This window comes from Plectropomus leopardus, chromosome 10 (assembly GCF_008729295.1).
Source record: "Plectropomus leopardus isolate mb chromosome 10, YSFRI_Pleo_2.0, whole genome shotgun sequence".
NCBI lineage: Eukaryota > Metazoa > Chordata > Actinopteri > Perciformes > Serranidae > Plectropomus > Plectropomus leopardus.
The window spans coordinates 31,433,101-31,461,056 of NC_056472.1; the positions used below are offsets into that span (position 1 = coordinate 31,433,101).

The 27,956-nt window shown below is 39.3% G+C and overlaps 1 protein-coding gene across 4 annotated transcripts in view; it reads left to right on the forward strand.

The window, feature by feature from the left end:
* The first annotated feature begins 4,810 nt into the window (after positions 1 to 4,810).
* The window catches only part of LOC121949609 (ras-associated and pleckstrin homology domains-containing protein 1-like), a 97,275-nt gene continuing 74,129 nt past the window's right edge, over positions 4,811 to 27,956 (forward strand). For all 4 annotated transcript variants that reach the window (XM_042495348.1, XM_042495350.1, XM_042495349.1 and 1 more), the window contains exon 1: positions 4,811 to 4,995. The gene's annotated coding sequence lies outside the window, so the exon portion shown is untranslated. The remainder of the gene's footprint in view (positions 4,996 to 27,956) is intronic.

Genomic DNA, 27,956 nt, shown 5'->3' on the forward strand with positions numbered 1-27,956 from the left:
CTTATAATATTTTGACTTTGATGACCACGTTTTAGCAAAGAAATATTGCAAAGCTCAAGTCTGTCGTGTCTCGACCAGCTAGATATGATTATTCATGCCTTTGTTTCCCTCTGCGCTGGACTACTGCAACACACTTTTTACATTTCTTGGCAAATCATTACTGAACCGTCAATGAATAATCCAAAACGCTGCTTTCGGGCTGTTAACCCGATCCACCTGGGCAACACACATCACTCTGATTTTAGTGTCTTTAAACTGTCTTTCTATCAGGTTCAGGATTTATATTAAGATACTTGTTCTCTCGTACCGAGCCCTCCATGGTCAGGCACCTGACATTCTCCATCCCATCATAAGTATCTGATGTGACGTACCTCTGGCCATGTTATTTAGTGCCTTTTTCTCCATGTTTTTAAAGATGTCAAACCAATTTGCTCCGATGTCAAAGGGTTAAAGAGCTTGTGAAAGGAATTTGAACGCAGCACAAGAAAACTGATGTAGATCCAGGTTTCAAAGGGTTAAAGCAGCTACGATGAGTTTTCTGGTTATGAAACATCAAAATTTAATACTGATGCTTCTGCTAACCCACATAAGCAAACGAGACAGTTAGCAAGAAGAGAAGCTATTCCCACACAGTTATTTTTAACAGTGTCTGTCCCAGTGTCTGATTTCTTATGAAACCAGCGTTTCTGGTGGCGTCTGTGCTGCCGGAAAAGGGTTTGTTGTCAATGATTCACTACATTTCTAGTAGCTATCGTTCAACTAGAAATTGGTGTATTTTTAGCCAGACATCACTGCATGTTCAGCATTGAATCATCTCCAAAACTGTGTATTTTAAGCCAAAATGTGATCTTTTCCTAACTATAACGTGTGGTTAACACTTAGTTAACGACAGCATTGTTGAAGCATAAAGAAACGTGATGTTTCAACATACCTGCTACATAATAACGTGACACTGTATGTCCTTGATTTGCAGAAACTGACATTGCCAACATTAAATCTAATGATGTAGACTCAGACTTTATTTGTATTGCACTCTTCATATTCGCAAACTGTAACACAAAATGCTTCAAATGGTAAAACCAGAATCCCCCCAACAATAGGAGTGCTCATTAAAACCAGAAACGTCCCAACATCCTGCTAAAATCCTAGACTTGTCCAATAATCCTAGAAACATCCTAAAATCCTCAAAATGTCCTCAAATCCTGGAAATGTCTCAAAATATATCAAAATAATTATCTTTGTCCCTTCTCTCCTTCTTCTGTCCCTTTTTTCACTGCCAGTGTTTCCGTGCTTAGAAGTTCGTGTCACTTTCGTAACTCCGTATTGATATTGAAGCTATTGTCTTCACTGCCTTCGTACAAATGTTCAGTCTTATGTTCCATAAAAGACTAGGTGGAAAATTTTAATTCCTATTTCCGTCAAACAGCTATTGTGAGCCAACGGGGGACGTCCCGCTGCAACCGACTGCACCTCCACATTTATGTCTGCCTGTCTCTCTGTAAAGCTAATGATGATGTAATGACGGAAAAATGACATTTTTGTCCATCGTGGAGTCTCTTCATACTGAAACCTCATGATGATGTAAAACTGTGGTTGAGGTGTTAAATTTGAGTGATTTTCATGAAAAAACAGAAAAAAAGGTCAAAACCAGTGAGGTTTCCACCCACTCAGTGTCACACGCACACACACACACACACACACACACACACACACACACACACACACACACACACACACACACACACACAGAGAGAGAGTATGTGGTTTACAGCTGCAGCTTGTATTACCTCCTCTTCCTTCCTCTCTGCTGTGTGTGTGATTGTTCTGCTGTAGGATACAACGCTCTTACGTACATGTTTAGAATATTTTTTCTTCGTCTTTTCAGAAAAAAATAAAGTCTTAAATCTTGGCTCAGAGGTAGAATGTCACTAAGTGCAAACTCTTAAGTTTAAGTTCAGTTTTGAAGTACTTGTGCTGATCCTTTAAAATGCATTTAAACCTCTGAAACTTGAGAAAAACATGGCTAAAAAGGCAAGTAGCAACTTGGCAAGAGATGTCCTGCGAATTACAAAAAAAAAAAAAAAACATTACAAAGAGAAGACAACCTAAAACTTTTGTGGGGGGTGGTTTTTTTTTGTTTGTTTGTTTTTAGGAGAGAGTGGGAAAAGTGTGAGCAACAGAATTATTTAAAGAAAAATAGAGAAAGATGTCCAGAAATCTAGTTATAATTATTAGGAATTATTTTATCTATCTATTTATTTCTATTTATTTGTTTGTTTGTTTATGCATTCATTTATTTATTCCCCCCCCCCCCCCTTTTTTTTTTTGGTTTTTACATTTTTTGTTTTCTCTCTTTTGGGTTATTTTCATGTTCAAGAAATCAAGCCATTTTGCATTCAGTTTTTAAAAGGTTTTATTTTCAAAGCATTAAATCGGAGTTTAAATCCAGTACTTTTACTGTTACCTGAGTACTTTTACAATCTGGAATTAACACTTGTAGTTCAGTATTAGACTGAAATATCCACATTGCTAATATTCTTGGCTGTACCACTTTAATCAATGTCAAATATGTGTTTAGGTTATTGTGACTTGGCTGTTTGACCGTCACTGTGCAAAGTTTGACACAAGCCAACTATTCTTTTGAAAGTAACACAATTTGGATATTCATAGATTAGAGTTCTTCATTTGGGCGGAAGATAATGTGTAATTTAATACATATTAAGTGTGCTGCATTTTGGCAGATACTGTGCATGTTAATGTAAAATGCTGTTTGTTCGTCACAGCTGTTAACACAGACAGTGTCTGACCACTAGAGGTCACACTTCAGCTTAAATAGAAGCTAACTGTGTGTGTGTGTGTGTGTGTGTGTGTGTGTGTGTGTAACCTTTTCAGAAAGTTTTTGTTTTGTTTATTTATCAAATGTCTTCCTTTTTTAACTATAAACAAGCAGATGTATGTGGTCAGTTCAATTTACAACAGTTTATTATTTATTTATAGTTCATTAATATTTTTCCTCTTTAAGACAGAGAGGAAGAAAAGAATAGAAAACAATATAATTAAAGTAAAATAAAAAATCAGATAGAATAAAACAGAATAAGATAAATAGCAGTTAGAATAGAATAGAACAGAGTAGAATAGAACAGAATAGAACAGAATAGAATAGAATAGAATAGAATACAATGGATTAAAATAGAACAGAATAGAATTAATTAGAATAGAACAGAGCAGAATAGAATAGAACAGAGCAGAACAGAATAGAACAGAACAGAACAGAATAGAATAGAATACAATGGATTAAAATAGAACAGAATAGAATTAATTAGAATAGAACAGAACAGAACAGAATAGAATAGAATAGAATAGAACAGAGTAGAATAGAACAGAACAGAATAGAATAGAACAGAATAGAACAGAATAGAACAGAATAGAGTGACCTCATCAGGGCTGATTGGTTGAGGCTGATGTCTGGGTTGGGCAGGACAGGAAACAAGGCACCGGGAACGCGCAGGGCATGGATACGCGCTCCCGCTGAGTTTTTTGGGATCCGGTGGAGAGCTGAGGACGCGTCAAGTCAGACTCAAAAAAACCGGAAATGACATGATTTCAGCTTCAGAGTAAAAGACCAATGCTTGAAACGGATATGGTCGTCGACTACTTGGTTAATTGTTTTATTTTTTAATAATTTCTGTTAGAAGTTCCCAAAATGTGGGTTGGGATACTGTGTGAGATGAAGGCTTGGGATGTTTTTTCTCTTTTGAATTACAGTGTAACTCTTCAGGGTTTTGGAATTACTGAAATAAAACAAAAAGAGAAACAACAGCACGTTTGTTGACCTGGTTAAAACCAGCAGTCAAATGTATAAATTAGAGCTCCAATTAGACATTATTACAAGCCCAAACATTTGGGAATCACTGGTATAGACTAATATTTCACCTGCAAACATTTAATTAAGCTCCATTAATCTGGAAAGCAGCAATGCACTGTAGATGAGTCAAATAGGCCATTCAGCCCATCAGTAACATCAGCAAAATAGGCTGTATTAGTGAATATTTTAACATGTTGCACGGAGACAAATGAAGAAAGAAAAGTAGGAAAGGGTTTGACAGTGACAGTGTATTAAAAAATTAATTCAATATGCAACACCATTAGGCTATATAAGATTATATATTGAAGCCTGCGATCGAAAATAAATAGATTAAAAATAAATAAAAAGGTTTAGGGGCTTAATCTTTTATACTTTGCAGTAGGGATGCAAAATAATATCAGCAATTTTGGCCAATAATGGCCACTTTTGAAAAATGACAGGAGGCCAGGGGTCCATCACAGCAGCCCCACACATGCTTTTAGGAGTTTAGGATGTTTCTCGTGGGATGTTTTTAGGATTTTATGTAATGTCTAGGATTTAAGGACATTTCTAGGGTTTTATGATAATGTTAGGGTTTTAGGACATATCTATGAGTTTAGGATGTTTCTAGGATTTGGACTTTGGACATTTCTAGGATTTGTGGACTTTTGGAATATTTAAGGACAAGTCTAGGATTTTAGGACTTGAGTAGCCTAACCTCTGTTGGGGGGGGGGGGGGGGGTCGTTAACTGATGCTTTTTTTAATAAACAAGCTCTACGTTGATGCTGTTTTCTGGCACCTTAAAAGTACAGAAAACAATTCACAAGTTGAGAACCACTGGTTTATAGGTTTCAGCAGTAAGGGAGTCTTATTGTGAAAGTCCGTCCCGGAAGCCGGTCCCTTCGCCTGCCTGTGCTCTGACTCCGGTGGCAGCGGTGTTGGGATTCAGTGTGGCAGCAGGGAAATCAGGGAAATCTGGGATATCTGGGAAAGGGGAGTCGGCGAAACCCGGGACTAAACCGGCCGAAATCCCGACGAAGCTTCGGCCGTCTCACCGCGGGCTCTCCTGCCTCCTCCACCGGTCATTTCTGCTCTGTCTCCCCGGCTGCTGCTGCGGTTTTTCTGCCAGAAATCTCCCTGGATCCGCACAGTAAGTAGCCCAATTCCCCTTCACCTAAACGCATCTCTATCCCACCACACTCACCCTGCGTTCTCCTTTTTTATCACTATTTCTCTTTAGAATAAAATTCATCTCCGGTTAAAAACGCAGCATTTTGGACGTTTGCTGTATGACTGAAGGGAGAGCGGATCCTTTAATTAACATCCGCTGGAATAAAAGCCAATTAATCCCGTTAGCGGCTGCATGTGTGTGCAGAGAAAGGAGAAGGGGTGGAGGTGGAGATGGTGGAGGGGCTGACAGAGAAAACCAGAAAAAGGGGCTTTCAGTCACACCAGCCGGTGAAATGCATTAAAGCCGTGTGTGCATATGCACACTCGGGGCTGATTTGTGCCGTTCAGCGCCGTTATTCGTTGTGCATGTGTGTGTTTTTCGGCGCTGTGTGAAACGCCGCAGGGCCTGCAGAGCACACACACTCCCGGCCTGGATGCGCAGGTTCGCCGGGGAGCAGCAGCCGGCTGACAGCGCCTCTCCAGCCGGATTATTAGCGCTGAGTGCTGCAGCTCGGAGGCCGGCCTGAGCTGACACAAGCAAGGCGTGGCATTCATATAGCATTACACAGCCATGGGCGTGTTCCCCCGCAGCTGCCACACTTCAAAATCTATTCAGATGCATCATATGGATCTGTAAATATGACTGCATCTTTGTGTTTGGTGCTTTTTGCTTGTATTTTCTTTGATGAGCAGCCTGCTCAGGGTTTGCCTCAAGTCCCATTTAAAAGTCATTTAAAATTCAGCATCATCAGACATGCAGGCCTGCCATCTGTCTGTCTGTCTGTGTCTGTCTGTGGGTCCACCTGTCTCACCACACTGTCCTCCTGCTACTGTCTCACTGTCTGACCTCATACAGTAAACCTGCCTGTCCTGTCCTCCTGCTGCATGGTTGGTCTACCTCGTGTCACAATTAGGATTTACAACACAAATTTTGTGATCATTCTGCCACATTGAACATTAGTGTTTATTTGATACTCAGTTTATGGCCCACTGGCCAAATTTGGCCCTGGATTAGGGTGCAGTGTGGCCCCTCAACCATTTTCTAATTGACAATAAAAATAAAATGATTCTCAGAGGACCTGTTTTTGTAATTTTAGTATACAGAAGGTGCCAGAGTGCATAAACAGCCTTAAAAAAGAGCTTGTTCATCAAAAAAGTGCCAGTTGAGGGTCCCCTGCAAACCCCAACAAAGGTCCTAGCTAAACCCCCAAGGTCCTAAAATCATAGAAATGTCTTAAAATCCTAAATATGTCTAAAAGTCCTAAAAATGACTAGAAATCCTAGATATGTCCTAAAATCCTAAAAATGTCCTAAAATCTAAGGTACTCCCTAAAATCTTAGAGATGTCTTAAAATCCTAGAGACAACCTAAAGTCCTGAAATCTCTTGAAAACCTAGAAAAACCTTAAAATCATCAAGACACATCTTAAAACCCTAGAAATATCCTGATTTCCAGAAATGTCTAAAAATCATAGAAACAACCTAAGATTCTAGAAACATCCTAAAACCTTAGAAATGTTCTAAAATCTGAGAAACACCTGAATACCCCTGAATTGGCCTAAAGTCCTGGAAACATAAAATCCTAGAAACGTCCCAATATGCTAGAAATGTTCTAAGATTCCAGAATTATCTTAAAATCCCAGAAACAACCTGAAGTCCAGAAAATGTTCTGAAATCTTAGAAATGACCTATAAATGACCCCAAATCCCAAACTGTTGTAAAAAAATCTTAGAAACACCCTAAAATCCCAGAAACAACCTAAAGTCCTCGAGATGTTCTTAAATCCTAGAAATGACCTAAAATCATAGAAATGTCCTAAAACCTTAAAAAAAATATGTATGGGGCTGCTGCAACTGGCCCCTGGCCTTCTGTTATTTTACAAAAGTGGCCCCCAGGAAAAGCAAATGTCCCTGCTGTCCCCCACAGTAAACCTGTCTGTCGTGTCTTTCAGCAGCCTGGTTCATTTGTCTCGAGCCAAAGTTAGGATTTCCAGCAGGGTTGGTGGTAGAAATATTGTGATCAGACTTTCACAGTGAACATTGTTGTTTATTCGATCACGTCAGGAGTTTTTATATTTCAATAAAAGTCTTAAATTGATGCTTTTTGATGTAAAGTTAAACATGCTGTCGTTAAAGTTAGCATGTCAGATTGTTGTGGGGGTTAAAGGGATGGTTCACATTTCTCTGGGTAACTACTGTTGACTGGTGCTTTAACAATAACGACACCTTAGTTTGAGAAATAGAAACATTTTGCAGCAAAATAACGTTTTAATTTTAGTAGGAGCTTTACGGCTTTAAGAACCAGAGCAAACATGAATACGTTAAGTAACCAAAGATTTGATGCTTTGACTGTTTTCAGTTTGCAGCTCCATGGACACATTTAGGTCATATCAGGTCTGAAAGATGTGAGTCAGTTATTGGTGGCGTGCAAAATCATCAGGTCATCTGCCGCTGCTGCAGATGGAGAAAAAGATGCAAACCTATTGACCGTAGAACCGCCATTTGATTGGCACTCAGAGATCACAAAATCCTTCTCAATAAACAGCAACAAAATGTATAAATAAATATACTTAAAAACTCGTTGTGACGCAGTAGTAGTGCACCTATGGCAGTAAATGTACTGTGAAGGTTTTAGATTGTCCATGAATAACAGCTGCAGCTCCTCAACACGAACGTTTCCGTGTCCATTTATGTTTGCACATACATGTCATGTGCACGTAACCCTTTGAAAGACGGGGCAGCGCCGAAAACCCCAGTGTTATCCGAACGCTGGGTTTCACCAGCGGTGAAGTCCTGAAGTCCTAACCCAGTAAAATACATATTTGTAGAAGTAAAATACTTTCCTTCGACAGGCAGGTGGTAAAAAAAAGTAAATTCCAGACCCCAGTCAGTGCCAAAGAAGTGTTAAGATTTCATACCCAGAACTAACCCTTCCTGATGGAAATATATTCATTTCAGAGTTGTTGGTGAGAAATTTTTGCCCTTTCCATCAGAAGTGTGCAGTGAGCACGTTTCCCTGCTCTTCAGCCAAAGCAAACTGGGAAAAGTTTGACCTCACAGTCACCTTTAAAAAGGGAAACAGAAAACACACGGTTAAATGCCCTTTACTGTCGCCAAGACTTCTAATTCGTTCCAGTCACTCATTGATGTTCACACATGAGATAATAACTGATGATTACAACGAACCACGCAGTGAATTCAAGTGTGATCTCAAACAAAACAAAACATTTCCTTTGTTCAAACTGGGGGGCGGCTGATATCGTTTTGCAGAGCTGATACGGATTATTAGTAGTTAATGAGACAGATGATCAATATTTGGAACTGATTTGCATTTACAATTAAAATGAAAATCTTTCTGACAATATTGGAATATAACAAACTCCAACACTAAACTTTGTTTAAATGCCTTTAGCAAATATTTCATCAAAATTGAAACTTTCAACGTCATATACAGCAACTGAAGTGAATAAATTAAATAATATAACAAAGTAAAAGTTCCTCCCATGCCGACACTTTGTTTGCACTTTTTGATTAATTAATTTTATCGGCGATCATTGAAATAAAATGCTGATACAGATAGTCTGCAAGATGCCGAATATCAGCCCCAATGATCAGGCAGGCTGATAATCTGTAGATCCTTAGTTAAATGTCTTTTCTGTTGCAAAGATTTCTAATTTGTTACACTCTTGCTCTGATGTTAATACACAGCCCAATTAAAACATGAAATAATTGATGATTTTACTGAACAACACAACAAATTCAACTGTGATTTCAAACCAAAGTAAGATTTTCCTTCAAATGTTCTGTAAAACCGGACGTTGGGGGATTCTGTCTGTAACCAAACCGTCACCGCTGATCGCTCACACACACTTGAGACGTCCGTCCTCTTTAACACACTCGCGTGCTGCAAAGTGGGGCACGTTTCAACATCTCCCCGGTGGTGTTGAGGGTTAACTGGAGTATAAAAATCCCCACTGGCCTACTTCAGCTAAATGCTGCTCTGACTGTCAGCTTCACATCTGAGACCTGCAGAGTCCTGAGCTCCTGATTCAGCTCCCCTCACGGTTTGTTGGTGGATCACTTTGCTCGTGCTGCTTTTAGAAGACGTTTATACCTTTAAACTGCACCTGTGATTGTGGCATTATTAAGAAACATACCTCAGAATTTCTAAATACTTTGGTATAGCATAATACTGCAATACCGCCCAAGTTTAGTGTCCAAGTTCAGTACTCAGTTAAGTGTTTTGTCTCAAGTGTTTTGCACAAACAGGAAATGATACCAGGCTCGAGTTAACTGACATCAGTCAGACTGCGACGCTGGAGTGTGACAGACTTTTAAACTTTGCAAACAAAAACAATGTTTTTACAAGTTTGTTTTCTAAGTTTTTACTGCAGCTGTTTTATGAACAGCTACATTTTGTTTGAATGTTTTGCAGCTGTGAGCAGCTCCTCCAGTTTCAACTTCACAGTAAAAATGTGGCGTTTATTCGCACAAATAATTTCACAGCATACATTTTTGTCATGCTTGCAGCAGGAGCACACTGCATGAATACCTGATATGAGTAGATATGGAATTTGCTAAAAAAAATCATCTTTTACACTGGAAATATCATAACAATAAAAGAGATTTTCATGTGATCATTGAGTGCAGTCCAGTTTCAGAGAGGATGATTTCTAATCTTGAGTTTTCTTATAGCTCCACCCACAGGGCAAGATACTGGATTTTTGGGCCGATACCGATACTGGGGAGTAGAAAATTCCAATATTGATATATGTAATTATGAAATGCATAACCTCAAACATGGATATCAACTACTTGTTACAAAGATAGTGTAATGGAGGCAGATTATTTTATACTCTTATAATAAACTTTACTGTCCAAGCTGAAATCAGTGCACAGAAACAGTAAACTTTTATTTTATTTGAAAATTTTATCGTTCTATACGACTCAATTTATAAGCCGATACCATTATATCAATGATGGGCTAATACGGGTCGATAAAATCTGCTGACAGATATATCTGTCAGGCTTTATTCTCTAAAGTCCGGTGGAAAAAAAAATTGAATAATTAGCATGAACTGGCCAAAATGTGTTGAAAAAATATGGGCATATCGGATATCGGCAGAAAATCAAATATCTAACATGGGATTGACAGATTATCGTCCTGGCCAATTATTTGGGCCTATTTTTGGCATTTTTCTGGTTATATGTATGGGCAATATATTTTAATGATCACCGATAAAGTTAATTAATTGAAAAGAGCAAAGACAGTGTCAGCTGTCAACTTTTATTTTGTAAAACCTCATTTTTATTTATTCATTTTTTATTTAATTTTTATTCGACTTTATATTAAAAAAAGTTGCTGGGAACTTGCTGTATATGAGGTCGAACTCCTCTGTTTTGATTAAACATTTGCTAAATGCATTTAAATAAAGTTTTGTGTTGGAGTTTGCGATATTCTAAATATTAACTGAAAGAGTTTCATTTTTATTTTCAAATGCATATCGTTTCCAAATATCAGTTATCGGTCTCATTAAACTCTAATAATCGATATCAGTATCAGCCCTGAAAAACCAATATCGGTCAAATCATAGTGCATATATCAGCATTAATTGGCCAAAATAATTTCTAAAAAGTATTGGCATATAGAATATTTTCAGAAAATCAAATATCAGGCATCCGTACTTCAGTGTCTTGCTCAGCAACACTTGAACACACGAGTGTTTTGGGAATTGTACATCTGCATTTGACGGCACCGGGAGGCCTGCGTGTGGCTGATGTGCGCTTCCTCTGGCAGCTCCGCCGTCGTCGTGTAAACATCAGACTCGATGCTGGTTACATCTGCATCAGCTGCTCTGCTGCAGTTTCTCTCAATATTCTCGCTGGTGGCTACGAGGGGTCAAACCAGGTCACCATCTGATGTTGTTGTTTTCTCCTTCCTGTCTCTGTCTGTCTTTCTGTGTCTCTCTCTCTTTCGCCAAGTGTATGGAAAAGTCATCCCTGCTTCTCTCAGGAAATTCCTCCTGGTCCCAGGAGAGAGACAGACAGAGAGACAGGGAGACAGGGAGACAGGGAGGGTGTGAAGGAGCAGCAGAGCAGAGCTGCAGAGCTGCTACACTGTAAAGTCGGACAAGTTGATCTTACTTAAATTAATCTTGGATTACCTTGAAAAAAAGGAAAGTAAATCTAACTATAGATGTAAAGTTATCTTAACTTTGTATCAAATTATTAAGTTTACTCAAAATGTAGCTGCATTTACTTAATTTCTGGAAGTTGTTGCAACTTAAAAATGACAACTGAAATTAACTTGATCTTTTTAAGTGTTAGAAACGTCAGTAAACAAAGTTAGTCTGACTTAACTTGATCATCACAAAGAGGATTTCACTAACGATGAAGTTATAGAAATAAAGTATAAAGTATTTTAACTATGAAAAGTTAGTAACCAGGATGCCTTTAAATTTAAGCTGACTGAATTTGAGAAGACACGTTGAGGTAAACTGGTAACGATACAACTTGTCAACATTTTAAATCAGCCTGGACACTAACTTTTTTAAGTGAGATCAAATATTTACATTTTACAGTGTTGGAGGTCTGTGAGTTCTGATTTGTTAACACGTTGAAGAAAATTCAAATATGATTGGCTGGTTTGCAACCAGCAGAATACAGATATATATCTCAGTAAACTTGGTTTACTGAAGTTTCTAAAACTGCGGAAGATTTATTTGATTAAATTTAATTAAACTTGGCATTTTTGAGTTACAACAACTTTACACAACCAAGTAAATATAACTACATTTTAAATAAACTCAACAACTCATCAATAACTTCCAAAGTAAACATGAAATAAGATTAATTGTCATATATACTTACTTTTTCTAAGGCAACCAGTTTTGATTGATTGATTTTTCAAAGTAAAATCGACTTGTCTGATTTTACAGTGTACAGAGGGATACTCCAGGCCTCCTTTTATTATTTAGTCTCTTTTAGATTGCTGGGTGTCTCTGTGTCCTCTCCACTCTCATTCTCCGCCGTTGTCTCCGCCAGTGTCTCCGAATGTCTGCTCTGCTCTCATTCTTCAGTTATTGGTATCTTATCGGCCACGAGAAGCTGGAAATTATCGGTTTTTCGGTATCGAAATAATCATTATTGTGTGAAATAGTGATTTGATGTATGTTGTGATATGTATCGATATCAACATCGACTGATATTAAAAATAATTATTGTGAAAATGCTTTTTTCCATATCGCCCAGCCGTACTCTAACCTGTAGTACTGTAGTACTGTAGTGTAATGCAGCACTCCTGTGTAGTATCTGTATCGCAGTCTGTTCTGCTGTGTCAGTGCTGAACCTGCAGAGACTTTGCACATTAAATCAGGAATGGAGCAGGAAACTGGAGGGTGTGTGTGTGTGTGTGTGTGTGTGTGTGTGTCTGTGTCTGTGTCTGTGTGTGTGTGTCTGTGTCTGTGTCTTTGTGTGTGTGTGTGTGTCTGTGTGTAGGGTGTGTTCTCCATTCCAGTTTGTCTGCTCGACACTTAACTGCTTAATTCAATACGATTAGGGTTTGCAGATAAAACATACGCCATCATGGCTGACTGACGGCTGGTTGCTATGGCGGTTTGCAACATCCTCCATGTTGAAAATCACGCTAGGTGGCTAGCCTAAATGCTACTTATTAATCGTCTTGAGTTAATGATTTTAGTTTTGCTGTGATTTACTTCATTCTTCCTCCGTCCTCATCTATTCTTTATTCTTTTCTTATTGTCTGTCATTACTTGAATATCTGTTGTCTGTCTTGGTGAGTTTGTTTGAGATGTACCTGCATTTTTATGTTTTCACATCATCATTGTGTCAGTGGCAGAAAGTGATATTAAAATGTCATTTATTGCAGTTATTTCTGGGCCTCATGCAAGAGAGATAGAAGAACAAATGTTCTTATTTCGCCCCTATATACGCATATATAAAGGGTTCGTTTTTATTTTGTCAGTACTTGATTCCCCAATGTTTTCTTATTTTTGCTTTTTGCATCTATAGAGGAATCTTGCCTACCTTTCCAGCGTAAGGCATGCTAATTTTAAAGCAGTAAAAATATTTTTTGGTAATCATATTGACATCGCACCCCCTAAAAGCCCTTTTTTTTCTGTGCACAGAATTCTTTTATTTCTCTGCACTTTGTGTGAATATTGCACACCTGCAAGCTTTTGAAATCGTTTTTGCGTTTGTGTGGACAGAGATATTTTTGCAAAACGAACGGAATTATTTTTTAAAACAAAGGGGGAAAATATGTTTTAAAAGATGTCTGCATAGATAAAGAAAGGGTTTAAGATAACTCGATGGCTCCAGAGCTTTGCGTTGCTGAACGTTTGGTTTTTGGTGGCAGTTTCGGAGCCTCTGGCCTCAGGGCGGCACACATAACCAAAATGATGACCCAGCTGACCAGCCAAGGTAGATTAATAGTCATATTCACATGTAAAGTGATAAAACGGCCTAGTTTCACTCAGGTTGAGATTAAATAGTGGATTAATGTTTAAAGGAGAGCTTGTATTGAAGCTCAACTAAATCCTCAATGTTTGATTTTTTTAATAAAGTCAAAATCCAGCAGGAAAACTGAATACTATATTATGAAAATCTAAGACTATAATAATGTCTTTTATATGGATAGATAGATTGATAGACAGATGGGCATAGATATATAGATGTAGATAGATGTATAAATAGACATAAAAATGTAGATGGATATATAAAGAAATATATAGGTGTAGATAGATAGATAAATATATATAGATGTAGATACATAGATAGATGGATAGATAGATGATAGACAGATATATGAAGATTTATATAGATGTAGATATATAATGATATAGATAGACAGATGAAGATATATGTAGATGTGGATATATAGGTAGGTAGATAGATAGATAGATGTGATTGCACTTTAATGCAGTTTGAAAGTCATCAGAGAACAATAAGGTGAAAAAGCAGGTGTGATTATTGTTGTTTAAAGACATTTGAGGACATTTTGAGGTCACTCAGTATTTTAAACATTCAGCCTGCCTGTGATTTCTGTTTTCGGGCTTTAAAAGCTGCATCTGTATCTTATATCCTGTTATTTGTCATATTAATGCTGAGCTGTGTGTGTTTGTGTGTGCGCACGCTGATAACATTTTCTGCTGTTTGTTGTTGAAACAGGCGACTGGCAGCTGAATGCAGTGACTCAGCCTGTGTGTGTGTGTGTGTGTGTGTGTGTGTGTGTGTGTGTGTGTGTGTGTGTGTGAGAGTGTGTGTGTGCGTGAGACTCCCTAACACACGAACACATTGTATTAATGCAGTATCCAGATGAGGTAACCGTACTCCAGTTTCCTCTGTCTCCCTTTAGTTAACTGCTCTGTAAAGTAAACACAGTGGATTCGGGACAAACAGCCGATCAGTTTAAAGTCCTGGTGGTTTGTTTAGTATTTTAACATGTGCAGATATTTTAAAGAAAAGCTGGATTTCGCTGCTGATAGGATTTCCACGTGCACCGGGGAAACCCTGACAAACCCTTCAGAGTTCAGAGGTCAGGAGGCCATTTAGAAAACCGAAGCCGGTCTGAAGGACATTCCTCTCATAGTCCCAATGATGTGGTCAAAGGACGAGGAATTCTACGTCACAAACTCGTCATGTTTCCCACAGAATTAGGATGTGTGTGTGGCGGGAGCTGACGACGGAGGGGTGGCTGTCAGCGAACGTCTGGGTTTTTATCAGCCGAATATCAGCTGATATCAGTGTTCAGTCAATAAATCGCTGCATCCCTACGTCTTAAATGTTAAATGTTGCTGCTGCTGTAAAAGAAGTAAACTAGTAAGGTTTTGATTTAAATCCAGCATTGACCAATTTAATCAAAGAAACTGTGAACAAGATTAAAAATCTGACCAAATACTCAAAATGACAGCAGACCAGGGGCCAGTCACAGCAGCCCCATGCATGTTTAGGACATTTTTAGGCTTGTAAGACTTTTCCAGGATTTCAGAACATTTCTATGAGTTTAGGACATTTCTAGGATTTTAGGACATTTCAAAAACTTTAGGACCTTTCTAGGATTTTAGGACATTTCAAGAACTTTAGGACATTTCTTGGATTTCAGGAGATTAATAGGATTTTAGGATATTCATAGGATTTCAGAACATTTCCAGTATTTTAAGACAATCCTTAAGTCAATCCTTAAGACAGGCCCGTGAGTTGAGTATTGCTGCTCAAAACACAGGACACATTTTTGGTTGCTACCAAAAATGCATTGCAAATTGATACTCAGTCTGAGCGCATTCAGTGATTGGGATGTGCTGATCAAGATTTTTTCCCCTGATCCATGTCATTTAATTATATTCAGATACAGAGTTCGGTTTTTAAAAGTAATCCAATTTAGAAAAAATATGTTTAAACAGCTGAGTAGTTCTGCATTGAGTTAACATAGCTTCCAAATATAACAGCATCAGGGATTTAGCTTTTGTTTTGTTTGTATGGAGGGGAATATTTGTGTGGATCTGTTGTGGCAGGAAGCCTTGGACTCCCTTCATCATCTCCAGTTCGAAGGGAAAGTTCATATCCAGTTTTGCACCAACAGCAGCAGCACTGTCTGCGTCTCTGAATCTCTTTAATTCCACACAGATGTCGAGTCATTCTGGCTGCTGTTGCTGCGTTACTGCGCAGCCTTCGTTCTTGGAAAATTTAATCTCATTTCTTCTTCTCGGTGTGTGAGTATTTTTTTTTTTATTCTTTTATTTTTTCCTTTCGTGTTTTTCTTCAGCTGCATTACTCTCGCCAAGCCACTTCCCTCCCTCTCTCTCTCTCTCTTTGTCTCCGTGTCTGTGTCCCTCGACCCTCGTGGAGATTCGGGGGCAGGCTGTGCAGCTGGGAATCAGGACTGTCGTTTTGACTGTGTTGAACGGAGGCTGTTTTGACTTTACATTCTGCCTTAGAAATGATGGAAGAAGCATTCAAATCCTTCACAAAACATTCAGATAAAAAAAATAACAACTCTATCCATCAGAAGGCAATTAAAATGTGTCTTTAAAATGACTCACAAGTAAAGTAACACACAATATTAAACAGAGTAATAATAACTAGGGTTGGGCTGGTGTGAAGATTTTCAAACCGGTTTGATATTAAACCAAACACCAGACCGGTTTCTTGAATTTTGCCAGGTGTCCCACATGACTCAGCAGCTGCTCCACAGTGTGACATAATGACACCGTGTCCTAACAGAAAGCAAGAGTCTGACTATCACATATAATCGCATAAAACCACACTGTCTCCATTAAATATGCACCTCTGTTTGTTTATGTAAACAAAACAAATAGCTATCAGCTGTGTGCTCAAGATCAGACTGGTGATGTAAACACGTAAAAGATGGGTGAGTAGCCATTTTGCTATTTTCCTAAATTTTTAAGATGACTTTATAAATCAGAAAACATGCATTTTAGTTGTGTAATATTTACTGGTAATGACAAACAAGATAGCCAACAGCAAGTAACTTTAGCCTAGCTCGTTCTTAGGGACGGCCATGTACCTTAGAAGAAACATTCAGCTTGTTCCAGCCAGCTGACGTTGTGTTTCGGTTTTTGTAGTCAAATAAGGAGGTTTCATATAAATAATTCATTATTTGATCTTCATAAATCCACTGGTCCTCATCTACTGCGGCGCTTTCAAAGCCAGCATCAGATATATACAGAAAAACAGCGTCTGATGAAAGTTAATCTGACAACAGCGCTTGCAGTCAGTAAGGACAGCTTTTTTGTCGGCTCCAAATCCAAAATGTTGTCATACTGGTGCAGTTTTAGTCTTTTTGTAAGAGAATACTTCTTTTATCTCCTCTCATCACCCCAAAAAGTAAACAAACGTGCGCTGCTTTCCCCCTTCTGCTAAAACTCGATCTCTGCCGTGTTGCCGACACCAGGCGCCTCGGCTCTGCAGTAAATTAAATCACCTGTATGACACTAGTTGCTCTATCAGAGCTTTACAAACATGATGTTATATTATTCACGCTGTCACATTGCTTACTAATGCAGTTTGAGCTGGATTTAGCGCTGTGACTTAGGCTACTTTTAAAATTGCGTGAACATGACATAATGTCAAATGCTGTTTGTGCATAAATCAAACTAGTTTAAGCTTGTACACTGGACTGAAAAAAATGGAAATTGACCCAACTCTAGTAAAAACACATAGTAGTAGTAAAAAAGTAGGGAAAACAAAGATAGATACAGTAATCTATCTTTGTTTCTGTTAGCTTGTTAGCTTTTCATTGTTGTACAAAGCAGTAAAACAAGTCCCAGACTTATACCCGAGCTGTGCCACACAGCCTTTCATGTGTGTGTCACCGATGTTTGAAGGAGATGTTGCTATTATAAAGTGTGTGTGTGAGAGGGCGAGACAAAGTGAGAGTGTGTTTGGGGTTTGTCGGTCGGCCCGTTTGTAGTTTCTGTTGACTCAGTGAGTTGAGAGCGTGTGCACGTGTGGGTGTCCGCTGGCCCGTAAGCCCGTCTGTTTTCCATCGCTCATACTGAGAGAGAAGAGTACAGGCGCTGACCTGTGTGTGTGTGTGTGTGTGTGTGTTAATGTTATGGCTTGGTGTCCGCCTGGAACAGCTACTGTTTTTCTGTGCTGGCTCTTTCACACGTTGAAAACACACGCACACTCGCACGTGAAGCGGGTCCAGACCAAACCACAGCGACCTCCTTCATCCAGACAGCTCTCAGTCGAGATGGAAAATATGCGAGCTTCTTTTCTGTCTGCAGACTTTTGTCTCGGCGTGAATCAAAACAGCGTGTGTGGATGTAGACTGTCGCTGCGTGGAGAGAGTGCATGACTGGATCAGCCGTGACAGAGGTCGTGCTTCACGCTCGCCGCGGTATCTGCACCGTGGCCACCCGACAGACAGAAATGACTGGGCACAGCTTTTATTTTGGGAAATTGACAACACACTATCAGCGCAAGAATCAACTGTGGTTGACTTGTGACTGGAGAGTCGCCAGCTCAAATCCTCTGACCGGTTTGGAAAAATGTGTGGATGGAAAGTGAATGCGGAATAAGCTCGCCTACTTCAGCAATTACTGTGTAGGTGTCTTTCAGCAAGGAACAGTTCGCCCCAAACTCCTCAACTCGGTTAAAAAACAGATGTACTTTGCAGTCAGTGCATGGCCAAATCCCAATCTCCACATTCAGGGACTCATGGACTTGGAGGCAAATTCCCGGGAAATCTGCAGGGGCTGTCTCACTGTCAAATCGTCAAGTTCATGAGGGATTTCACGCAGACATTTCGAAACTAAAGGGTAACTAAATCCCCAAACCACTAGCATTTTTTCAATCATTTTTATTGCTTTTTCATAGCAGTATATAAGTATATATACCACGCTTTGGTTTTACATTTAAATCATCCTTAAACAAATGAATTAGCATTTCAGCTGTTCATTATTCAGTTATCATTATGTGTATTTTATGATTATCAAATCAATCTGCAGATGATTAGCAAATCTATTGACACGTCTGGTGAGATATGCATTGAATCTGACGCATGCATCAGACAAATCAAAATCGACGCCAGAACAGGCGGAGCGAAGCGTCATGCTGCAAACCAGCAGACTGATGAGTTAGTGAAGTTTTTAAAGTGCAAGCGTTAGTTTAATTCTCTCTGACAGGTGAGGCCGGGCCGGAGACAGCCTCCTCAGCCTCCTCAGCCCAGGACTTGTTAGAACTGGAGGTCTGATGGTTTTTAGCTGAGTCAGATGCTCGTTCTCTGCTCTGTCATTATATGATTAGCTCCATAACGCTGTACAAGCGTGTGTCATTTCTGTGTCGGGGTTTATGTGTCTGAGCAGGTTTTTCAGTGGTGAAGATTTATCACTCTTCCAGCCCTCCTGGTCTCAGAGTTCAGAGGAGACACCAGGGGCGTGTCTAGGATCTGAGGACATTGGGGGCTCAGCCTGAACCTCTGTAGTGGGGGCCGGGAGGATCCTTCTTCTTGATAAACAAGCTCTTTTTTGGTGCTTTACACCTTCTGTTATTAAAAATGTATTGACTTGAGGTGGAAAAATAGTATATATTTTTGTTTTTCCAGGGATTTTTAACATTAAATGGGGCTGTTCATTATTTATGAGAGGGGAGGGGGTGGTGCAAAAAGGGGTAGGCATGTTAAATAATTCTTAAAGCAGGACGTGGGCATCCACCTTTAAATGGCTTTATCAATGATTTTTTAAAAAAAGAAAATGCATGTGTTTGGAGGGAATGTTTTCTTTTAAAAATGTTGGGATTTTTATTTTTCTTTTAAATTTGTTGTTGATTTTTTTCCCCCACAAAACTTTTTTGGCAATAGTTTTTTCTTTAAAAATTCTTGGTGATTTTTATTCTTTTTTCTTCACATCTTTTGGCTTTTTTATTCTTTAAAAAAATTGCTGTTTTTTTTCTTTTAATTTTCAGGGGCTTTTGGGTTAAAGAAAATGTGTCTTTCAAACCCATGGGCCCATCAAAATAAAAGTCAACAATATTGCGCCATTTTGTTATAGACAAACTGTGAAAACACAAATTATTGTTGGATTTCTAAATTTCTCGTGGTCCTTGAACACAACATGTGGCATGAATACTTCATGCATTTTCCCTGAGTCACTCATGGAGGCTTGAGGAAAAAATATTTCAAGCTTTGAGGAGGGTATAAAAAGAAGAAAAAAATGACGCCATCCTCCTCCTTTGATAAATAAAGAACAGTCCCTTAGGGCCTAGGCCTAATTACTGCTGAACTCTGCGTTATAAATATAAAAAAATGAACATATTCTCACACACATGAAAAATACACCCACAGAACAGACTTTCTGTCACTTTTTGTTCCCTCCTTTCCTGTTTCGCTCTCATGTTGAAAAGGTTGTCGTTGGTTCCTGCTGGCCGATGTTGTTTCTGGCAGAAACTGTTTCAACCGAGGACAGACCGAAGTGGAAAGTTTTACTTTTTTTTCATACTGTGCGGCATTTAGTTTGGGTGTCACTGTGTGTGTGTTGAAGGAAAATTCTACTCTTTAACCACTGTTGTGTAATGGGAGCTATAATTGGCCTGTTTTTGGAGGGTTTTTTTGGCGGGGTTGTTTAGTGTCGGTGTCGTGTGGGTGTTTGAGACAAGGTGTGGATGCTTGGGGTGGCCTGAATGAAGGAGCAGATATCAATTCTGACCATATTACACTTATTATTTTGTAATCTGATCTGATCAACTACCACCCTGCAAATATAAAATTAAAAAAAAATGTTTTCTGAGTTAAATGCTGGTAGGCTAGTTATTTCCCCCCATAGAAACGTAGATATCGCCTTCCAGGTTTGACGTGCATCTGCGCTGGCACCATGATGGAGAGGTTAAAATCCGCAAGTAAACATCACATGTGCATTGAGATGCAGATTTCACTTTAAAATTGACTGCAACTTGCCTACTTTACAACCGATTTTCATGAAATCTGTTTTTTTTAATAAATATTAGAAAGTGAGCATGATAGTGGTTACTTGATAAGTTAACCCCTCCTCCAAAAATCTGCACTAACCCTTTATGTGTGCAGCGTTCACTAGATGCAGACACACAGATGCAGTCAACCTTGTCAGTCTTACTTTCTCCTCCCCGCTCCTCTTCCTCCCTGTAGCAGTAGTTTAACCCAGTAGCTCAGTGACCTTGCGTTGAGTGTATGAGACGGTGTTCACACTGCGTGTGTGTGTGTGTGTGTGTGTAAAGGCAGTAACGCAGGGTGCTGTGATTCTTCCTGACAGTTCTGCAGTGCGACCGACTCCTCTGCAGCAATGCTAAACCTGTATGCGTGTGTGTGTGTGTGTGTGTGTGTGTGTGTGTGTGTGTGTGTGTGTCTCTGCTCACACTGGCACATGTGCCCAAACATAAATTAGGAGGAAACATATTTCCTCCATGTTGGTTTTGAAGGATTCTGCGTTGGTCGTTGTGAAAGGTTTTCACTGCCGCACACTGAGGTGGTGTTACACGCTTTAACTGTCCTCACAGCAGGAGGTCCAAGGTCCATTACTTGGGACATCCGCGTTTACCCAAACAGGGCTGCCTTTAAACCTGTCTTGATAATTAAGTTATCGACTTATCGAGGTTAGCATAAGTGTCAAGGTCATGTCCATATATCGTACGATATTCCTGTTGTTTTTTACAAGAAAAATGTCACTAGTTTTTTAGCCAACGTGATACCAGAATGGACAGAAGGCTGTTACTGATCACTGGCACAGTGTGAGCATTTTTTAATCATAATAATAATACGTTTTATTTACAGAGCGCTTTTAAAGAATCTCAAAGACTCTTTACAAAACTTGAAAAAGATCATAAAATAAAATGATTTTTTTCACAGAGCCTGAGCCAAATGAACAATATACTATACATATCCATATATATCTATATATATCTTTATTTATTTTTTTTACTCTAAATTGTACTCAAATATTCACTTTGTTATTAAACATATTATTTTATTAATAAACATCCATCAGCTTTAGCTTCTGCTGACCTCACAATCAGCTTAATTCATTTACTTCTTCTTTGTGAGCTGGTGCAGGGATGAACATTTTGCACACAAGCTGCTTTCTTGACTGAGGAAACATCTTGCACTATTTTTATGTGTCAGCAAAAGTTCCAGATTGGATAAAGAGGAAATGCCGAAACACATCAACCCAGCTGCTCACTCGCAGATGATGTTTTTGGAGATGTTTAACACGCTGCTGTCACAAAGTTTTAAACTGTAATATTTAAATGCAGCTCAGTCAGCTGTAGGTCACATTTCTAATTCATTTTCTCAGTTAAGTTACATTTTTTAAATTTTGATTTTACAACATTAACTGGAATTTCACACCCTACTGCCGCCCAGACGAGCACCATTTGTTTTATTTTCTCTTTTATTCGGTTTTGTTGCCCTGCAGTGCTGGCAGCTTGTGCCCCATTTGAATAAAACAAGCAGGCTGCAGATTTGACCTGAGGGTGTGTGTGTGTGTGTGTGTGTGTGTGTGTGTGTGTGTGTGTGTGTGTGTGTGTGTGCGCGCGCGCGCGCGCGTGCACGCCTGTGACATGCTGTGCTGTGTTTGTTACCAGGCAGAATAGTCTGTAATGCCAGGCCCTGACTCTGGCAGAGTCGAGGGTTTGATTCCCACTGGAACTGAAGAAGAGTTCATATTAAAAAAAACTCACTTCAGATGTTTTGAATGTTGGCTGTGTTTTCCAGCTTCAGAGACAAACTGGGGTGACGGGACTTAAACCGTCGACCTTGTCTGTCTCTATACGTCTGCGGCCTTCAGCTGCTGTAGACTAAACTGTCTGCTGTCAAGAGACACGCTGTTCTAAATAGGTGTGCTGGGGTGCATCTATCTACCACCTCCATGCTTAAAGCTTCTCAGTTTCAAGAATCTCTCTCTCTCTCACACACACACACACACACACACACACACACACACACACACAGAGTCACACACATACATGTTGTCTTTCTATACTTGTGAGGACCCTCATTAGCGTTATGCATTCCCCAGCCTCAGGGCCATGCACGGAAATTTTAAGAGGGAAGGTGCTCATGCAAAAGAAATGGCCACTCATAATTATTATTATTATTATCTTTTAATTAAGTTACACACAGTTATGCTTGGGCAGTATCACAATATTATGGTAAGCAGAGTATTTAGAAATCCCAAAGGTATGTTTTTCAATTCTGTCAAAAATACAGGTGCTCCTCTCGCAATTAAACTCACTGTATGTGGTGCACAGCACGCACCACTAGAGCTCAGTCTTTACTGGTGGAACAGGCAGCTGACCTGAAAGACATAGTGACACCTAGTGGTGGAGGGAGAAGATAAAGGACTGTGAACAGCCGGCAGCCAGCAGACAGAGAGAGACCATGGCCGTGTTTTTTCATATCTAACTTGGTGAATTAAGAATTTATTTATTTTTCATATTTATTTATTCGGAGCTGGTGATTGTTGTAACTGTAGACTTACTAACTAGATTGCAAGCAAGAGTAACCGAGACGGTTTGGGTTTTGTTTCTGTCACGTTTCAATGATGAGTGTTTTATGATGAGTTAATAAGGCAGTTAAGCTTCTCAGTCTTTGGTGTTAAAGAGAAAGTTAAATGCAAAAGTTGTATTTTGCTGTTTAATATGGAAAATAGGTTTGAGAATATTATTTTTCTAAACTTCTGTGGGTCTCAGTTGTGTATGGGTTAGTCTGAAAAGCTGAAAGTGTATTCACCATCATACACCATATACCCAAAGTCATACGGTGTGTGCCGGGTTATGGTGTGGACTGCAGTGTTTACATTATACTGGCATTTGCTTGCAATGCCGTAAGAATTTTAAAAGGGGCAAACATAATTCAAATTGAAGTGCTTCCTTTTCTTGTGTAGAGTCAGGTTTTTACTTCTCTGGACATTTTCTGCACCTACAACCCAAATGACAACACGGTTACAGTATGAGCATGAAAACGTACTCAGCTTTAAACTGGCATGTTATGGTCACATGTTAGGAACATGCATACTGACCTATCAAAATAAAATTGGTGGATCTCACGTGGTTACTTAGTGACGTATGTTTGTGCCGCCACCAGGATTGTTTTTTCTTGATGCTTTGTGGAAGCCAAATGATTAAGCAATGCATTAGAAATGTTGTAACAATGTCTTTATTGTTTTAATTAAATGTTTCCCAGTTTGCCAGTTATTCTGATAATTTGTTGTGGAAACTATAATCAAGGCATTATACACACTATTAACCGAGCAGCCCCCCTTAAATTAGATTTTTTTAGCTCTCATTACGGGTGAAGTAACAGCGAGGGGAAGCTTTTGTTTTCAATCTGAGATTTTAAAGCCTCTGTTTTGGCAGGTCGTGTTGTTTCATAATATCCTTTAATGCGGCCTGTTGGGCAACAGAGGAGTCATAAATTGTCCGGGAAGGAGAACCAGAGCTTCAGAATCTCAAAACCTCAACAAACGTTTTAGTATTCATCAGGAGTAGTGACTGCAAAAGTTAAAAAGTGAGAAAGTAACCTCTGCGGTGTGCAAGTATTTTCAAGCACCTATTTTTCAGGGTACAGCAGTAAAACAAAGTTAACCTTTTAGAACGCATCAGGAAGTATACAGCATGTCATGTGACGAGGGACAGCCAGTCACCGCCGGCAGAAATCTTTCCTTTTTACCATAAATATCAGTCTGTGACCAAGATGGAGAGGTTAATCATTTTAGTGCAGGGTTACACAGAGATTTACATCCGTCTCATGGACAGTATTTCAAAAACAACGTCAGGAAGACAAGACGATCAGCTCTGAACTTTTGGGTTCTGGTGCTATGATGCAGTGCAGATTTATGGTCACTTAGCAACATGAGGTGCAACCTGCCTCTACGCCCTTAAAAGTTTGCTCTAGAGCCGCATGCAGTGTTCAGCCTCATGTTTTCCAGGCAACATAGCCTGCTGTCCCCGCCATTATTGATAGCTTGTGAATAGAGTATAGGATCTTGATTAGCAGTAGTGTGCAGCACAAAGCATCATGGGACTTCAGGATGTGGAAGCTACTGTAGAGACTGGTACCAATAGACAATGAGAGTTTAAAAACAAACAGGCACGATAAACATTTGCTGCATCGTCAGCTGCCATAGCTGTTCTAATGACCAGCATGCAAAACGGATCACCAATGAAGTGCAATTTTTCTTTTTTAGTTTTTCAGTGTGGAAGCAAAACCATGGATCTCAGGTCGCGGACTTAACAAAGAGGCATCACATGGCATCATGGGTAGCAGCTGTAAGACAAACAAACATCAGCTTCAGCAACAATTACTGACATTTGTTCGTGTGTTCGCAGCATTTTCACAGATAAGTAAAAGCAAGTTGAACTGTTACGTAGCCGCCGTTAGTTCCTCTAACAGCCGTCGCTGTTGTCTTTCTTTGTTCGTTACTTGCAACAAACGAATGATTAGATTGAAAAACAACTAAAATACCCTCCATGTTTACGGCCAATGTTAATCACTGCGATGGAAACCAGAAAAAGATAATTGTTGTGATTGGTCATTAGGTTTCTTAACTTTGTACAAAAGATCTTGTATCCATCCATTTGTAAATTATAATTTATGGATTGAAGTGTAGGTGCTCATGCTCCATACAAGGTATGAAAACAAAGTTACATTTGGCAGCTTGTTGAAACAGCTGACCAATCCTTGTGTTAATATGGATCAAGGCCGTTTAATTCCTTCATTTTTTTTCAATCTAGCAGCCCATTGCTTGTAGAGTCTGTTGTCTGGGACGCCTTCAGTTCATCTTTTGGCAGATTGCTCCATGACGTTGTTGCCTATTTTCTATTGTATTAGCAAGACATTTGCCTCAGACAGCCAGTAGGCTATTGCAAGCTTCATCAACGGAAGAAAAAACACAACTTTCGAGCTACATGCTCTTCATCAGACTAATGAAAGGCGTGTAGCTCGAAACGTCACCTCGGTGGTACTTCAGTCATTGGAGGATAACCAAATGTGCAGACTTTTTGTAAAACTTAGTCAGCACAAAACTGAGCACCAAAAAATATCAAAGCTCAAAAAACTCAGTAACAGCTCTAAGAGGAGTATCTCCAGATCAGACGGAAGTATGTAAGGATGCGATAAAAGGTGCTTGTTTTGTGGACAGATCTGACTAAATGGTGGATGCAATAATGTCAGTTAATCTGTGATGGAACTGTGACTGTTTGGGTTGCTATGGCGAGTTTTTAGATGAAATTAGCTGATGGTAGCAGAACAGCTGTACTTCATGTACCCTCCCTCATGTGGTAACGCTCCACCGAACTGATGTGGTTGTGACATCTTTACACTCTCATCTCATTTCAGGAATTAAAAACTGATGTGTCATTTAAAACAGTTCCTCGTCCCGCTGTGTTGCAACTGATTACATCACAAGAAAGTATTAGGAAGAATTAGCTAATAACACTGTTTCAAAACAGCTCGTGGTTGACCATGTGCCCTCTGTGAATAACTCTGAGGGGACTGGTTGTGGTTAATGTCTTTTGATTGTGGGTTTATCGCAGTCACTTCTATAAATATCATTCTGTTGTGGTTCGCATCTCCTAAGTGTCATTGATTCAGAGCTTCCCAACATCTCTGTGGATCATCTGTCCTGCAAACATTTATGTTTTGGTTTGTTAGTTTGGGATTGTTCATTGTCTTTTGCCATCCAGGATTTAGAGATAACAGCTGAATAAAAATGACACTCTCTCAGTCTTTAAGGACGCCTAAAAGACGGACAAACGAAATGCAGCTTTAGCTTAAAAACTTATGCAATGGAGAATGGCAACGTTACACCCAAATTTAGCTTGATCTCTTCAAAATTCTGCACAAATGCAGAAACAAACCCTTTTGAGTTTGTAAAGTCATACTCCTCAGCCCATTTCATCAATGTAAATGCTGAGATAATACATCAGTACATACTGACTCATGATTTCATGTCTCATACCAGCTGAGAAACGCCTCACATTGCACTTGCTCAGCTTTTTACGGGCCGACATTAAAAGCCGTGTCTGAGACTCCAATCTACTATTACCACAACTGCCATGTAGTTTTGTATCTTGATGTAGCATGCAAAAGATTTTATATGTTTTTTTGGGGGGGGGCTGGCTCTTTGGAACAAAGCAAATAACAACTGTTGGAATATTCATTATAGACTGGTAATACTTTAAGAAACCACGTCTGGCTGAGCACAAAACCAACTCATCTCACAAATATCTCATTTTAAGACAAAATATAAATACATTAATGGATTCTGATGTATTACAATAGATAATAAGCTAGCAGTGACATTAACCCTTTAAGAACAAGCAAATTGGTTTGATGTATTTTAAAAACTAAAAGGCAATGAGAAACTTAAGAGGGAATGACCCTAAAATTAGAAAAAAAGAAATGTAAAAAGTTCAAGAAAATTAGAAAAAATAAATAAAAACAAAGTAAATGAAAATAAATAAACATCAAGGAAATGACATGAAAAAAGTGCTTAATAATAATAATAATTCAATTGATTACAGTATCTGCTTTCTATCTCGTTTGTGGTCTGATTTGCAGTCACTGAATTTGTCGTGTTTTATCCAGAACTGTTTTCACGGTTGCTTCCAGCAAAACATTGTCCTCAACCTTCAGAACCTGAAAGTGTTTTTTCAGCCTACACATCTGTGCACTTACGCGCACTGTGAGGGCAGCCGAGAGCCCGTCCTCGTACGATCTTTCATTACTTAGTGAAGCCCTTCAGGCTGAGCTGTGGACACTTTTATTATGTAATCGTTTCTGGACGACAAAGGCACCGGAGCCGTGAGCTGCATCGGCTCTTTTTTTACGAGATTTCTTGGCGAAAACAAAGTTAAATAACACCAGCTTTGTTTTTAGGCATATTGCAGTCAGCTGTGCAGGTTTGTGATGGCGGCCTGTCACGGGACAGTTGCTGGTTGGAATCTCCACACTGATTTAGATGATCTATGCCGCAGAGCCAATGAGAAACATTGATGAACCCATGAGCAGTGCGCTGGTGGAGAGCAGATAAGTGCATGTCTGTCCCAACAATGGTGTTCTTGTAGTTCCAGCTGATCATATGAGAGCTGTTTATGATCTTAGGCAAGAAGGATTGGTGTGTGTGTGTGTGTGTGTGTGTGTGTGTGTATGTGTGTAATTGTCTTCTGTGCATGTGACCAAGATGTTGACACTTTTTTATATTTGTATGACATCATTAGTTTATGGAAGGACACACACGTGCACACATTCATGTGACAGATGAAATCATGCACAGTGCAAAACACTTGCACACATATTTAAAGGGATGATTCATATTTTTTTTTGAAGAGGGGTTATATAGGGTACTTAACTGTAGACAGTAGCTTGGTTTCCATTACAGATTTGCACAAAATGTAAGTGAGATTTTCGAAATTTCAATTAAATACAATCG